Source organism: Canis aureus, chromosome 25 (assembly GCF_053574225.1).
Source record: "Canis aureus isolate CA01 chromosome 25, VMU_Caureus_v.1.0, whole genome shotgun sequence".
Classification (NCBI taxonomy): Eukaryota; Metazoa; Chordata; class Mammalia; order Carnivora; family Canidae; genus Canis; species Canis aureus.
This window is the reverse complement of record NC_135635.1, coordinates 6,456,000-6,468,870: the sequence shown is the minus strand read 5'-3', so window position 1 is coordinate 6,468,870 and position 12,871 is coordinate 6,456,000.

Here is a 12,871-nt window from a genome sequence, read left to right as displayed (position 1 = left end):
GGGCGTCCCGGCGGCGGCTCGCGGCGCCTGCGAGGGCTGAGGGAGGCCGTCCTGCCGCCGGAGCGCGTCGCGCGGGCCCGGGAGCCGGGCTGTGGGGGGCGAGCGGCGGCTCAGGGCTTGGCACAGCCGGGGTTAAGTCCCTCACGGAAACCGATTTCACCTACTGCCTTGCACTTTTTAAATATGGCTACTACGATGATTAGATTATATATGTGGCTTGCATTGTTTTTCTATTGGACAGAGCTTCCTCGAAGCATTAAGGTGAATTTGACTGAAAAAAAAAATGAGAAGGGACTGCAGAATACGATAAACCATGTTACCATCAGCATCTGTTTAGAATCTACAAATCACATTATTTCATTATCACATTGATTCACAATCATTATAATGATTTCATTATATCATTATCATCATCAAATTCGGTAAAATTTTAAAGAGTTCAAAAATAAGGGACTCACTTAAGGTCATAAGTGACAATCATTCCTTTAATATATATTTATTATTATTTTATGTATTTATGTATTGATTTATGTATTGATTTATTGATTTATTGATTTTTGCTATGTGCCAGGCACCAGGACTAAATGCTGGCAGTCAGAGATCCCAAAGGAATTGTCTGTGGATTCAAGGACTCAGTCTTTGGAAACCCAAGCTCAACAAATATTTGCAGTCAAATGTAATAGATGCTAAAATGGCGGGATAGACCCTGCACTAGGAACAAAGACCTACACATGGGAGGGAAGTCAGAGAGTGCCTCACAGAAGTCTTGAGGCAGAGGAGAGTGGAGAGGGCTCCAAAAAAGAAGAGAATGTGCTAGACATGCAAGTGGTAAAGGGTATAGAGCATATTTTGGAGCCAATCATAGAATATGTGCAGAGAGTGGTACAGCCAGGATTTATATCTCAGGTCCTGGAACTAAGTCTGTGGGTTCTTCTCATTTATGTGACCACTGTTGTTAAATATAAGGTGCGTTAATCAGGGTAGGCCAACGAGACCAGTATCTGAGTGGTTTAACACAATAAAGGCTTATGCTTCATACAAGTCCCTGTATAGTGGGTTAGTTGGGACCGGTGGGTGGGGTATCTGCTCCTTGCAGTTGTGGATGGACATGGCTTCTATCTTGTGGCTCCACCATCACCAGTTGCCTTGGAATCATCCAATCTATGTGCCTCAGATAAGGGAGGAGAACTGTGGTGGACTTGTTGCAGATATCAGGGGCCAACCCTGGAAGTGGGGTACATAATTTTTACCCCATTCCCTTAGTCTGAATTCAGATGTGTAGTGACACATCCCGCCTGACTGCAGGGGTGGCTGGGAAGTAAAATGATTGTGCCTAGTAAAAAAGGAAATGAGGTCTAAGGAAGACTTACATTGCCTCTGCCACACAATATTACATTCAATTTAACCAAGCACCTAAATCTGACTTTACTTCAAAAGGATATTTGGAGAGAGTTGGCACATTGATAGATGGAAGAGGCAGCCCAGACCCTCCTCTCTTCTTCTTTGGGAAACAAATCAGTATAAGGTTGTATTCTTAAAAAACAAACAAACAAACAAACAAACAAACAAACAAAAAAACGTAGGCGGTGAGGGGAGGCAAAAATAGGCTTTGGCCTAATGGTATGATAGTATTTAGTAAACATGTGCTTTATGTCAGAACCTTGCCTTAAATATCACAGGGAGAAAATAAGTAAAATACCTCTCTATTATGCTTTGACATGCCACCTCTTTACCCATGCCTCAACAAACTGAAGTATAGGTATTATCTCAGCATGGGTTCAAGGGTATTAAGTGAGCCAAAAGGCAAAGTTAGAAATACAGCCCTGGCCTTAGACTTATAACCTGGTGCACCAGAATAGTACCTTACTTTTCATAGTAATGTATGGACAAGTCCAAACTCCTATACAATGTTACAAGGTAGAGTAATTAAGTAGGAGGTGAACAGCAGGTAGATAATTCCATCTTTTTTTTTAAAGATTTTATTTATTTATTTTTTATTGGTGTTCAATTTGCCAACATATAGAAAAACACTCAGTGCTGATCCCATCAAGTGACCCCCTCAGTGCCCGTCACCCAGTCACAACCCCCCCCACCTCCCTTTCCACCACCCCTTGTTTGTTTCCCAGAGTTAGGAGTCTCTCATGTTCTGTCTCCCTTTCTGATATTTCCCACTCATTTTAAAATCCATTTGGGGAATATAAAATGAGTGGGAGATTTTATTTATTTATTCATGAGAGACACAGTGAGAGAAAAAGAGAGAGAGTGAGGCAGAGGGAGAAGCAGGCTCCATGCAGGGAGCCCAACATGGGACTCGATCCCAGGACTCCAGGATCAAGCCCTGAGCCAAAGGCAGGCGCTAAACCACTGAGCCATTCAGGGATCCCTGATAATTCCATCTTTTAAAAACTTTCTGGTGGAAAAGTTTCAAGATCAGTTTTGATGGCAAAATGTGGGAAGAACAGCCTGGATAGAATCAGACGGCAGGGGACACTTGGGTGGCTCAGCGGATGAGCATCTGCCTTTGGCCCAGGGCATGATCCTGGAGTCCCGGGATCGAGTCTCACATCGGGATCCCTGCATGGAGCCTACTTCTGTCTATGCCTCTCTCTCTCCCTCTTTCTCTCTCAGTGTGTGTGTCTCTCATGAATAAATAAATAAAATCTTTAAAAAGAAAAAGAATCAGAAGGCAGAAATGGATATGCTGTCATGTGCTATGGGATGAAGAACACAGATATGGGGGTGTCTATCTAAAGTAGAGAAATTAAATGGGGAAATTGACAGAAGGATTAGAATAGTGTTTTTTTTTTTTTTTAATTTGCTATGACAAGTAATAGGGAGTCTTTATACTTAGTGTTAAAAGGAAACAATATACCCGATGGGTCTAATTATGTCATTCTAAGGAAACATGGTGGTGTGAGGCTGCCCTATTGATAGAGTTCACAACAATAGAATTAGATGAGTTGGGCTCATAGCCAGATTCTAAGTATGGAATACAGAGCTCCTCAGGACACAACAGTGTTCTATCTGAGGCTCAGAGAAAAGTTCCCAGATAGTTAAGGTTTCAAGTTCTCTATAGTACTTTGAAAGACCTTAAAAGGCTCAGTCTCTTGTCTATCAGCCTTGGCTTCTTCATTTCTGAGAACAGGAGTTCTGCTGTGGTTTGAATAAGAAAGTATAATGCAGGTGTTCACCAGTTAGGATTGTGTTATAAAAGTTCCTTTATCAGTTGATTATAATGAATTATCAGCTTGGCTTATAAAAACCCTGTTCAGCCACAATGAAAGCATACCTTCCATTGCTAACTAGAACCTAACCACTCTATATGACACTGCTTTTCTTTCATTCAAAGTTTTGAAGCTTGGTGTCAGAGATGAATTTTCCACTAACAGGTCAGTGGAGTTCTTTACTTCCTCTTTGTTCTACATAGGAAAAGAAGAAAGGAGAGAGAAAGGGTGAAGGAAGTTTCAGATTAGGACTCCTATGGAGAGAAAGGGTTAGAGCCCTTGTTCAGTAATTAATAATTATAACTAACATTTGTAGAGCACTTTAAATTTACAAAGTGCTTTTTTATACTCAACTACATTCAGTACATGCTGTTGATTTCTGTTCTGTTACCTTATTTTAAAAGTTTACTATTTACTACCCACTAAATTGATTTTACAACCCACTAATGGATTGCAGCTTATCATTAAAAAAGTATTGGTATGCAAGTTGTAGGAGCAAAATTAGCCACTTCTTGGAATGACTGCATGGGCACATGCTTTATTAAGGGACAGCCAGGTTTTGACTAGATAAAGGAGGAGAAAGAAACATCTATCCAAGAGGTTGAAGGATATAGGGGTGTCTGTAATCTGTTCGGGCTGCTGTAACAAAATGCTGTTGACTAGGTGGCTTATAAACAATGCATATTTATTTCTCACAGTCCTGGAGGCTGATAAGTCTAAGAATGGGGTGCTGACAGCGTCTAGTGAGAATCTGCTCACGGTGTCTTCACATGGTAGAAAGGGGGAGCTCTCTGAGGCCCCTTTTAGAAGGGCACTAATCCCATTTGTGTGCTCTGTCCTCGTGACCTAATCCCCTCCCAGAGGCCCTACCTCCAAGTATCATCACACTGGAAATCAGGTTTCAGCATATGAATTTTGGGGAGATACAAACATTCAGTTTATAGAAAGGGGGGTTTTGTTGATGACAGACCCTGAATTCCAAAAGTCACAGTGGAAGGATGTAGAGGTTGTTTTGGGAGTTAGAGTTTGATTCTACTTAGGCGATGTAGAGGACTGTAATAGGGTAAGAATCTCTAATTTGAGGGATGATCTGGGGGCTAAGGATTCACATGGTGAGTGTTGTAAGCAGAGATATAGGACATGATGGGATTAGTTCTCTCAGGGGGAGGTGGATAATCAGTCGTAATATAGCCCCCTTCTTGGGACTGGTCTCTCAGTTTGTCAGTGGTGGGGTGAGGTGTTAAGGGTCGGTTGGGGTTGAGTAGATGAGCTGTGTGTGGTAGAATGAGGGTCTCATTCTAGAAGTGTGCTGAGCTCTGTGGACTCTTTTTCAATTCTACTGTGGATAGAGTGACTATCTTTCCAGAAGTGCCAGAGCTCTGAGGGTCCCTTAAATCAGGCTTGGCAGTGAGTGGTAGTAGTTTCAAGGCTTAAGAAGTTCTGTGGCTTACACTTAAATCCTACTGTCCTTGATGTTGAGGAGGAAGGAAGGACTGACCTCACAAGAAGGTAATAGTTTTATTTGTACTCTTTAAGTAGGAAAATTTTAATTAAAAAGACAATGCTAACTTAAATAGTGGGTACAAAGATATACTAGAAATTGGACTAAACTAAGAACCGAAAGATTTGTTTTTTTAATTCTGGCTATGCCTCTCGGTGACAGATCAGAGCCTTAACCCCAGCTATCAAATTAGTATCATGTTGTCCTTCTTTTCCTTAAAAGCTGTTCTGAGGAATAAATTAAGTAAAAATATAGACATATGGTGTAAAATTTATAAAGCAGTTTCAAAGGCAAGCTATTGGCAATGGGCATTACTTGGCAGAAATAATTTGTAGTCAGTACAAATAGTGGACCAAGTGCAAGCAGCTGTCAGTTAGTGACAGCTGGTGTTGCAATCAGGGTAAGACTAGATGTTTTATACGATTTAAAGAGATTTTTGATGGTGCAGTGCAACTCAGACAAATAGATAAAAAGCAGAACTGTTTGTTACTTACAGCTCCAAAGAGAGAAGTCCGTTGTGTGGAGCCACATAGTGGGTTACACCTGAGGACAGGGTAACAGTAGGCTGGAACTGTAGGAGGTGCTTATGTATGGCAAATAGGATAGAGTTAGGTAGGTTTCCCAGGCTAAGAAGAAGCTGTTCCTGAGTGTAGGTATCTGGGGGCCTCTGGCAGTTGGGTATGTGTGTATTGTAACCCAGGAGTGTTAGAGCCTGATAAGGGAAGTAGTTGGAGTGGGAGTTTGATAAATTGCCAGTGAAGGGGAATTGAGAGTTTAAGCCATGACATCAAGACTGGGTCAAAACAGCACTTGTGAAATATCATATTACACTGGGACAGCCTTAGAGTTGTGTAATCTCAAACTGTCATTTTTTTTTTTTTATAGTACAGAAACTTACTCAAAGCAGACTTCTCATTGACATAGTATAGTTTCTTAATTTAGCTATTTATTTATAATACATTTTATTTATAAATTACTGAAAATCTAATCCTTAATACTGTTATCTCTGGCTCTTAATTTATATTTTAAGTAGGCCAGATTGTTTAATCATTTTAGAGAAATACCTGGCATCATCTAATACCCAGTGGCAGAGTTACACTGGGTTAAAAGTTCTTCTGAGATTATAAATGCCGGTAGCATCTAATGGCTGGTATAATTCAGGCTCAAAGTTGTTTTCCATCAGGTTAGAGTTATTTTCCTATTATATGGCTGTGGTAGAAAGAATATTAAGTTGTCCCCTAACTTCTTAATATAGTATTCTATAGTCCCTTCCTCTTGAATATGGGTAGGATTTGTGAATATGGTGGGATTTAATTTCCATGATTAGCTACTGAGCAGCTGGCTTTGAGTAAATAAAAAAGGGAGACTATCCTGAATAGCCCTGACCTAAGGAGGTGAGCCCATAGAAATGGGCACTTCCTAAAGTCAGAGAGATTAGAAGCTACCATGCTCTGAGGGGGCCTTGTGGCTAGGAACTGAAGGAGTCTGTAGGAGCTGAGAGCAGTCCCTGGCTGTCAGCTAGCAAGGAACTGGGGACCTCAGTCCTATAAGCTACAAGAAATCAGATTCTGCTGACAACCGTGTCATCTTGGAAGACTACAAGTCTCAGATGAGATCATAGCATGGCTTACACTTTGATTTTAGCCTGAAGAGATTCTGAGCAGAGTACCAAACTGATCCATGCCTGGAGTTCTGATCCACAGAGACTGCGAGATAATAAATTTGTGTTGATTTTAGCTACTAAATTGCAGTAATTCATTATGCAACAATAGAAAATACACTGTGTCCAATTTTTCATTTTTATGATTGTGCATACATAGGTACTACATTTATTTTTTCTCTTTACATGGAAATGAGTTGTTTACACTTTTTTGTCTTCTTGAACAATGCTACTGTGAACACTTTGTAAACTATTTCTGGTGCACTTGTTTAAGGGTTTCTCTAGGATTAGAATAGTTGAACCATAGAATATGTGAATGTTCACCTTTATAAGATAATGCCAAATGACAAAAGTATTGCAAAAATTGTGTTTCTTTAAAAAAATAAAGTTAATATGTCTTCACTAGGCTAAAAGAAAAACTGAAAAGACAGGTTACTAACATCAGGAATAAGTGAGTGCCTCACTGCATATTCTTCATAGACTCAAAAGCTAATAAGAGATTGTTATGAACAATTTTATGCCAATGAATTTGACAATTAGATGAATTGGACAAATTCTTTGAAAGACATAAATTATCAAATTATAAGAAAATATAGAAAACCTAAATAGCACTATATCAACTAAAGAAATTAGAGTTGTAACCATAAATCAGAAGGAAACTCAAGGTCCAGATGGTTTTACTGGTGAATCTGATCAAACTTACACAAAAGGATACTAATCCTACAACCAAACAAAATAAAACAAAACAAAACAAAAACAAACCCTTTCAGAAAAGAGAGAAGGGGACACTTCTTCACTCATTTAAGGAGGCTGTAATTGTCTTACTAAAACCAGACCAAGACATTACACATCTAAACTTGTTATGAGACAAATATAAGCTTGACGCCAAAACTGATAAGAACAATACAAGAAAATAAAGTTACAGGCCCTCATAGACATAGATGCAAAAATCCTCAGCTAATTTTTAGCAAATTGATTACAGCAATATATATGAACCAAGTGGGATTTATCCCAGGAATGCAAGGTTGCTTTTAGCATTTGAAAATCAATATACCACATAGACAGAGCAAAATAGGAAACTATTATGGTTTCAACTGATACCAAAAAAGCAACTAACAACATGCAACACCCTTCACAAACTAGGAATAAAAAGCTTATATCTGAAAAGCCTATTGCAAACATAATAATTAATGTGAAAGACTGAATGTTTTTATCCTAAGACTGGAAATAAGACAAGGATGTCTGCTCTCACTGCTTCTTTTCATTGTTGTACTGGAGGCACTAATCAGTGCAAAAAAAGGACAAAAATAAAAAACAAAATGCACATAGTTTAGAGAAGAAAAGTAACGTTATATAATAGAAAATTTTGAGGAGTCTACAAAGAAATTCCTAGACTATAGTAAGTGAATTCAAGAAGGTCACATGATACAAGGTCAATCTAGAAATCAATTATATTTTTATAAATAAGCAACAATTAGAAAATAAAAGTAAAAACAGTTCAATTTATGATATGTAAAACATGGTATACTAAAAAAATGATATACTCAGAGATAAGTTTAATAAAATGTGTAAGACTTTGTACACTGAAAACTAGAAAACACTGTAGAGAGAAATTGAAGAACTTCAAATACCTGGGGAGATATATCATGTTCATGAATTAGAAGATTCACTATTGTTGTCATTATCTCTGAATTGTTCCTTAGTGTCTTTAGAAGAAAACAGGAGGATAGCCTGGGAACACTGAGAGCATCTTGGTGAAATAGTACAAATATTTATTTTATTAAATCTTGTATATACTGGAGTATATACGTGTTTTTACTATTCTGTGTAACAAAATGGGAAGTATGCATAAGTCATTTATGCTGCAAACCAGACAATGATGGTTGTCTCAAGGAAAAGCCCCTGTACAATTATTTTAGTTGTTAATTGAAGTAATTACTTTTCTAAAAAAATAGAACAGCACTTTTACTTGAAAGAATGCCTGGCAAACTATAGATTTTGGAACATATTTGGCAGACTTTTTTTTGAAACTAACTTAAATGAGCATGACAGAAAAAGAAAAAACTAACATTATTTGTTGCCAGTGATAAAGTTATGATTAAGATTTGTGGTGATATTAATGCATGTGATTTTTAAATATTGTATAATTAACTATGAATAGTTGGAACATCTGTATAATATATCATTAGTGTCAATATTTGGAACATCAGGGAACCAGTAGTTTTCAAATGACTAATGCATGGTTAAAAAATCATACCTGGACGAAAGTTCCCCTCAAAGTGCAATAGAGACCAATGAATTTTAACAGAATATGAAAAATTCGTTGATATTGTTTCAGATGTGAAAATGCTCCTCCCTTTCCAATAGTGTCTCTGGAGCAGGCTATTCTTCCTATGCTTCAGTAAAAACAGATCAACTATCTTCATTAAGTAGGACATTAAAAAGATTTGCAAAGTATAATAATGCTACTCTACTCATTTTTTGTTTCAGAAAATATAATTATTTTAATAAAAATGCTACCTATGTGAACTGATAATGGATTTATTATTATTTGTAAGTGAATTGATAAATTTCTTTAAACTCTAAATTTTATTTATTTATTAGTTTTATTTTTTATTTTTTTTAATAATAAATTTATTTTTTATTGGTGTTCAATTTGCCAACATACAGAATAACACCCAGTGCTCATCCCGTCAAGTGCCCCCCTCAGTGCCCGTCACCCGTTCACCCCCACCCCCCGCCCTCTTCCCCTTCCACCACCCCTAGTTCGTTTCTCAGAGTTAGGAGTCTTTATGTCTGTCTCCCTTTCTGATATTTCCCACACATTTCTTCTCCCTTCCCTTATATTCCCTTTCGCTATTATTTATATTCCCCAAATGAATGAGAACATATAATGTTTGTCCTTCTCCGATTGACTTATTTCACTCAGCATAATACCCTCCAGTTCCATCCACGTTGAAGCAAATGGTGGGTATTTGTCATTTCTAACGACTGAGGAATATTCCATTGTATACATAAACCACATCTTCTTGATCCATTCATCTTTCGATGGACACCGAGGCTCCATCCACATTTTAGCTATTGTGGACATTGCTGCTATAAACATCGGGGTGCAGGTGTCCCGGCGTTTCATTGCATCTGAATCTTTGGGGTAAATCCCCAACAGTGCAATTGCTGGGTCGTAGGGCAGGTCTATTTTTAACTCTTTGAGGAACCTCCACACAGTTTTCCAGAGTGGCTGCACCAGTTCACATTCCCACCAACAGTGTAAGAGGGTTCCCTTTTCTCCGCATCCTCTCCAACATTTGTGGTTTCCTGCCTTGTTAATGTTCCCCATTCTCACTGGTGTGAGGTGGTATCTCATTGTGGTTTTGATTTGTATTTCCCTGATGGCAAGTGATGCAGAGCATTTTCTCATGTGTGTGTTGGCCATGTCTATGTCTTCCTCTGTGAGATTTCTGTTCATGTCTTTTGCCCATTTCATGATTGGATAGTTTGTTTCTTTGGTGTTGAGTTTAATAAGTTCTGTATAGATCTTGGAAACTAGCCCTTTATCTGATACGTCATTTGCAAATCTCTTCTCCCATTTTGTAGGCTTTCAGTTTAGTTTTGTTGACTGTATCCTTTGCTGTGCAAAAGCTTCTTATCTTGATGAAGTCCCAATAGTTCATTTTTGCTTTTGTTTCTTTTGCCTTCGTGGATGTATCTTACAAGAAGTTACTGTGGCTGAGTTCAAAAAGGGTGTTGCCTGTGTTCTCCTCTAGGATTTTGATGGAATCTTGTCTCACATTTAGATCTTTCATCCATTTTGAGTTTATCTTTGTGTATGGTGCAAGAGAGTGGTCTAGTTTCATTCTTCTGCATGTGGATGTCCAATGTTCCCAGCACCATTTATTGAAGAGACTGTCTTTCCTCCAGTGGATCGTCTTTCCTGCTTTGTCGAATATTAGTTGACCATAAATTTGAGGGTCCACTTCTGGGTTCTCTATTCTGTTCCATTGATCTATGTGTCTGTTTTTGTGCCAGTACCACACTGTCTTGATGACCACAGCTTTGTAGTACAACCTGAAATCTGGCATTGTGATGCCCCCAGATATGGTTTTCTTTTTAAAAATTCCCCTGGCTATTCGGGGTCTTTTCTGATTCCACACAAATCTTAAAATAATTTGTTCTAACTCTCTGAAGAAAGTCCATGGTATTTTGATAGGGATTGCATTAAACGTGTATATTGCCCTGGGTAACATTGACATTTTCACAATATTAATTCTGCCAATCCATGAGCATGGAATATTTTTCCATCTCTTTGTGTCTTCCTCAATTTCTTTCAGAAGTGTTCTATAGTTTTTAGGGTATAGATCCTTTACCTCTTTGGTTAGGTTTATTCCTAGGTATCTTATGCTTTTGGGTGCAATTGTAAATGGGATTGACTCCTTAATTTCTCTTTCTTCAGTCTCAGTGTATAGAAATGCCACTGGCTTCTGGGCATTGATTTTGTATCCTGCCACGCTACCAAATTGCTGTATGAGTTCTAGCAATCTTGGGGTTGAGTCTTTTGGGTTTTCTATGTAGAGTATCATGTCATCAGCGAAGAGGGAGAGTTTGACTTCTTTGCCAATTTGAATGCCTTTAATGTCTTTTTGTTGTCTGATTGCTGAGGCTAGGACTTCCAGTACTATGTTGAATAGCAGTGGTGAGAGTGGACATCCCTGTCTTGTTCCTGATCTTAGGGGAAAGGCTCCCCGTGCTTCCCCATTGAGAATGATATTTGCTGTGGGCTTTTCATAGATGGCTTTTAAGATGTCAAGGAATGTTCCCTCTATCCCTACACTCTGAAGAGTTTTGATCAGGAATGGATGCTGTATTTTGTCAAATGCTTTCTCGGCATCTAATGAGAGGATCATATGGTTCTTGGTTTTTCTCTTGCTGATATGATGGATCACATTGATTGTTTTAAGAGTGTTGAACCAGGCTTGTGTCCCGGGGATAAATCCTACTTGGTCATGGTGAATAATTTTCTTAATGTATTGTTGTATCCTATTGGCTAGTATCTTGTTGAGAATTTTTGCATCCATGTTCATCAGGGATATTGGTCTGTAATTCTCCTTTTTGGTTGGGTCTTTGTCTGGTTTTGGAATTAAGGTGATGCTGGCCTCATAGAACGAATTTTTTTTTTAAAGATTTTTATTTATTTATGATAGTCACACACACACACACACACACACACACACACACACACAGAGAGAGAGAGGCAGAGACACAGGCAGAGGGAGAAGCAGGCTCCATGCCGGGAACCCGATGTGGGACTTGATTCCGGGACTCCAGTATCGCGCCCTGGGCCAAAGGCAGGCGTCAAACCACTGAGCCACCCAGGGATCCCTTATAGAATGAATTTGGAAGTACTCCATCTCTTTCTATCTTTCCAAACAGCTTTGCTAGAATAGGTATGATTTCTTCTTTAAACATTTGATAGAATTCCCCAGGGAAGCCATCTGGCCCTGGACTCTTGTGTCTTGGGAGGTTTTTGATGACTGCTTCAATTTCCTCCCTGGTTATTGGCCTGTTAAGGTTTTCTATTTCTTCCTGCTCCAGTTTTGGTAGTTTGTGGCTTTCTAGAATTGCGTCCATTTCTTCTAGATTGCCTAATTTATTGGCGTATAGCTGTTCATAATATGTTTTTAAAATCGTTTGTATTTCCTTGGTGTTGGTAGTGATCTCTCCTTTCTCATTCATGATTTTATTAATTTGAGTCTTCTCTCTCTTCTTTTTAATAAGGCTGGCTAATGGTTTATCTATCTTATAATTCTTTCAAAGAACCAACTCCTGGTTTTGTTGATCTGTTCCTCAGTTCTTCTGGTCTCGATTTCGTTGAGTTCTGCTCGAATCTTAATGAACTCTCTTCTTCTGCTGGGTGTAGGGTCCATCTCTGTTTTTTCTCTAGCTCCTTTATGTGTAAGGTTAGCTTTTGTATTTGAGTTCTTCCCAGTTTTTGAATGGATGCTTGTATTGCGATGTATTTCCCCCTCAGGACTGCTTTGCTGCATCCCAAAGATTTTGAACGGTTGTATCTTCATTCTCATTAGTTTCCATGAATTTTTCTAATTCTTAATTTCCTGGTTGACCCTTTCATCTTTTAGCAGGATGGTCCTTAACCTCCACGTGTTTGAGGTCCTTCCAAACTTCTTGTTGTGATTTAGTTCTAATTTCAAGGCATTATGGTCTGAGAATATGCAGGGGATGATCCCAATCTTTTGGTATCGGTTCAGACCCGATTTGTGACCCAGTATGTGGTCTATTCTGGAGAAAGTTCCATGTGCACTTGAGAAGAAAGTGTATTCAGTTGAGTTTGGATGTAAAGTTCTGTAGATATCTGTGAAATCCATCTGGTCCAGTGTATCATTTAAAGCTCTTGTTTCTTTGGAGATGTTGTGCTTAGAAGACCTATTGAGGGTAGAAAGAGCTAGATTGAAGTCACCAAGTATAAGTGTA